The sequence below is a fragment of the Hippoglossus stenolepis genome, chromosome 22, assembly GCF_022539355.2.
Source record: "Hippoglossus stenolepis isolate QCI-W04-F060 chromosome 22, HSTE1.2, whole genome shotgun sequence".
Taxonomy (NCBI): domain Eukaryota; kingdom Metazoa; phylum Chordata; class Actinopteri; order Pleuronectiformes; family Pleuronectidae; genus Hippoglossus; species Hippoglossus stenolepis.
In genome coordinates, this window is record NC_061504.1 from 15214402 (window position 1) to 15218864 (window position 4463).

General features: G+C 41.3%; 1 long non-coding RNA gene across 1 annotated transcript; it reads left to right on the forward strand.

The window, feature by feature from the left end:
• Nucleotides 1–2432: 2432 nt before the first annotated feature.
• On the forward strand, nucleotides 2433–3841 carry LOC124851307. Its single transcript, XR_007032349.1, has 2 exons — nucleotides 2433–2658; nucleotides 3259–3841. It is a non-coding gene; the product is annotated as an uncharacterized LOC124851307 (long non-coding RNA).
• The last annotated feature ends 622 nt before the right edge of the window (nucleotides 3842–4463 follow it).

Genomic DNA, 4463 nt, shown 5'->3' on the forward strand with positions numbered 1-4463 from the left:
ATAGAGCAGCAGGGACACAAGTCACCAGGCTTATATATAGAATGTGAAACTCTATCCAACAGTTTGGCTGCCACGCTGCATCAAGCATCTTCCTTTTCAATGGCTCTTTACTACCCACTGACTTGGTGTGTATGGGAAATAAATATGTGCATTAAGAACTCCAGAGGTATCGAAGTGTCACCTCGGGTTTCAGGACAGGTGCTTTAGAGGTCTGCGTAAAGTCCAGCACATAAACAGGAAGCACTGTCAACAGGAAAACACGGATACCAGATCAGATCAGATCAGATCAGATCAGATCAGATCAGATATGACATGGTTACAGCAGCAGATAGTCAAATGTAATAGAATGAAAAATATATTACAGAGAATGTGTAAATAATATAAACCTTTCACTATTGAAATATTGTTTGTATCGAAATGTACTTGAGTAAAGTTCAGTGACACAGGATGATTGCACAAGGACGTAAGCTGTGTTTGTACATTAGTATAAGGAAATGTTGAAATATATGTATTGACTGTTTTAAGTATATAGGCAGGTGTGGTACACAGTATGAGTTTAAAAATGTGCTTTCTATATATGTATATGTGCATAAATGGGTATAAATTCAACTTTGTATACTAAATACCAGTATAAGTGATTATTTCTTAGTAACTAAGTAAGTCTTAGTATTAGTGTAAGGAGATGTTGAAATAGACGTATCCATATATATGTATATATAAACTGTTTATACGTATATAGATACAGCTACAGGTATAGTATCCAAAAGGAATATGAGTATAAAATGTTGTGTTTACATATATATATATATAAATGGGTATAAATACACCAAAGTACATTATATTGCAGTATGTTGTAAATATTCTGAACTTAAAAAGATGTATATATAAATATAAATACTGTATATAAGTATATATAAGTGGGTGAATTTCACAATAAGAGGTCCATTGAGATATAGTGTCACTTCTCTCCTGGTCAAGATGTGCAGCAATGAAGTAAAAAGTTTTATACATAAATACAAGCAAGGACAGACAATACAAAAACTCAGAACAGATATAGAAACATGCAGGGATTTCTTGAAATACAGACTTTATGGTTTGTACTTGTACTTGTACTGCATTTATATTACAACTTTTACTATATTGTCGTCCATTATCTTCTCATTAACTCCCACTGAGATTATCATGTCCTCCACACACTGGTGCCTGTTTCAGCTGCATGGTTTCCAATTGTAACGTGTAGAAATTCCCATTATAAATAGACTGGAATGTGCAGAGTCAAAACACATGTGTGTATATGATGGTTATAAATAGGAGCACGGCTCATTCATCTCACATTCATAGAGGAGATTCATAAAAGGGCCGTGAGGAGGTGACGTACGTGATGTACGACCCGCTGCATTTCTCCCTGGAACCTGAAAGGTCCACAACTGGAAGCTTCGCAGGCAGGAATGCGAAGGGATTCCTATTTCCGTACGGCGGCGTGACCTTGTGTTTATGAAATGAAACGAGACGGCGGCAGAGAGGCAAACCCGCCGGATGTTTACCAGGTAGAGACCAATCAAAGACTTAGATTATTCTGATTTACAGGAGGCTTCACGGGAAGAGAGAGAATCACAGCTCGGCTTGTGAGGGGTTCGACTTTTTATCTCCAGAGACGGTGGCTGAGAGAACCCGAGTGGGAAAAACTCTCCACTTCAGCTTCTTACTTCTCATCTGCATCAGAATCTCCACATTCAAATTAACTTATGGCCCCAGAGCCGCCATTACTGACAATCCTGTAAAGTCCCACAACACCAATGCAATCAATTCAGGAGTAATTCAGGAGATTGTTTCCTCATATCTGGCTTTTTTTCTTTCCATGTCAGAAATAATGAATGCAGGTTTTAATTTCCAGGCGTCTGTTGGGACCTACAAGACTAACGGGGGCTGAAATTACGAGGAAAATCATGTCTGTCTGTTTGTGACCAGGATTACACAGAAACTACTGAACTGATTATCACGAAACTTGGTGGGAGGATGCGATAAGAGTCGAGGAAGAACCCATTAAATATTGTGCGGCCTTGGATTTGGGGTTTTCTATTACTTTCATTGACATTACTAACAAGATAGGGCATTTTTTGGCCATTTCACTGATTTCCCCCGTGGAATAATTCATGGATTATGTTTAACTGAAATTGTAAATACGATTCTTTAGTATATAGACAGATAACTGCTGTTGTCATGCGTGTTTTTTGGTTTGGAGTCCAGACAGATTTACACTTCCCGCGCTCAGTCCTGACTCCGCCTCCTCCTTCCCTGAGAGGCCTGAGTCTGAGTCCCATGATCCTCCCTGACAGCTGAGGCGTCAGGTCCTCGTCACTGACGGGGATTTATGTCGGTTCAGGATGCACAGTAGCTCCGTGGGGGAGAATACACAGTCAGGGCACAGCAGGGACACGACTTCATTTAGAAATGTGTTGGCTTCATTTACAGCTCGGTGAACGAGGCCAATTACGTTTGAAGTCGGGGTTAATTTCATTTTTTTTCCATTTACAGCAGCAATTTCTCTCATGTATTTATCATCAGGTTTGATTCATCTCCATTTCGCCACTTTGCACCGGGACTGTTTGTTTGCATGAAAGTGACGAGAAGTGGCAGCGACAGAAAATGCCGGAGCAGGTTTGTTTTCTGATTTTCATGGCGAGCAGATGGAAAATGTGTCGCACCGCGGCCGACCTGTCAACCTGCAAACCGAAAGCAACACCTTTCACCTGAGGGAACTTTGTGGGGCACAGTCAGGCACACACATGCACGCACACACACAAACAGCCAACAACACAAGAACCCCTTGTAATACTTTCCACAATGGAGCACACACAAGAATGCCTCATATTTCTTATTACGATGTTGAGTTGTGAGTTTAAAGAGCAATGTGTCCAAATTTGAGGTGGCAAACTCCAGATAGAACATAAACTAAAAAAGTTTTGGTGTGTTTCTTCACTTTCTGCACTTTGGAAACATTTAATATTCCAAACAAGTGGGACGTGATCCCAGCAGGGACGGTCACTGTATCTCCTCCGGTGCCACTCGGGGATTCAAACATTATTTTTTTCATACGTGAATAATTGATCATGTGCTGAGGGAGAAGTGGAAAAGAGAAAATGACGTACCAGATAAAAGTGCTACAGATAAGCTGTAGTTTTTATCTTTGGATATTTTTCGAACAAACTTTATTTAACTCAACTTTCTGATGTTGTCATGTGATCTTTCTGCCTCCAGGTGTCAGAACGTTGATCCAGTTAGGACTAGTGCTGACATGTGGGGGGGGGGGGCGGGGGGAGTCACAATTAGAGCTGATAATGAACATGAACTGCAAGACCTCTCCTCTCCTGGCTCTCCTCCCCCACCCGACACCTCCCCCCGCGGCCTAACTGGACCTCCTGCCTCCTCAGACTGTTTCAGAGGAAAACCCTGAGCACCGTGACGGACACACCGCATATAACCCAGCTCCACACCTGGGATATGAATTAGCCAATCGGGGGTTAAATACCGTGGCCGTGGGCCCGATGACAATGCCTCACCTGGGATCACGACCCGTCGACCCCCTGGATCACCGCTCTGCTCACCCTGCTGCAAAGAGGCTCTGATGAGTGAGTGGAAAACAAGAGCTCATATCTCAATAAAGAGAATGATTCTTAGAAGAGATGTTAAAGATTTCATCAGATTTTCATCAGAGATCGATCCAGAGAAACTAAAAGATGGATGGTCCTGCAGTTTATAGAGTGATAAACCATCTATGTGTTAGATAACTGTATTTTATTACTTTAAATTACATTTTTGTAATAAAACAAAACAGTCAGTGTGTTGTGTCAGTTATCTTGTCGTACTCTTTGCAACACAAACAGAAAACAAGTGCGATGAATGGACGATAAAACAAAACCAGCAGGGGAAGAATTCATCGTTAAAAAAAGTGTGCAGACTTTGGAAAATCAAAATGTCGTACACGACCATCGACTTGTCACTGTAGTGATTCCTAAATATTTGGGAAGAGTTACTAAGCTCTATGTAGGTTATGGTAATGTTTTCACCAATGCCTGTTTGTTGGTTCGTTAGCAGGATTATGCAAAAACCACAAAGCCAATCTTGGTGGACGGATTGGGGATTGGAGTTGTGCAGATTCTACTTTAAGACCAAAACAATCATGTGTAAGATTGTTCGGCCTCGTCGGAGATAGAAGGATATTCCAGTTTTTAATGTGTCCTGTTCACGAAGAGCTTTGATGAGAGTTAACCAGATCGGACCATGATCTGTTAGTCACAGCAGGAAGGTGGAGTGGTGGAAAGATGAAGTCATTTCAGGTGCCATGCAGAGTCAGAGGCTGCAACAGGTGGCGACAATAAGCACAAATTCCTTGTGTGCTGGTGTTTATTAGTCACTTTTATTACCAGCCAGAAATAATTTTACGCCACAGCAGTGCATGCTAT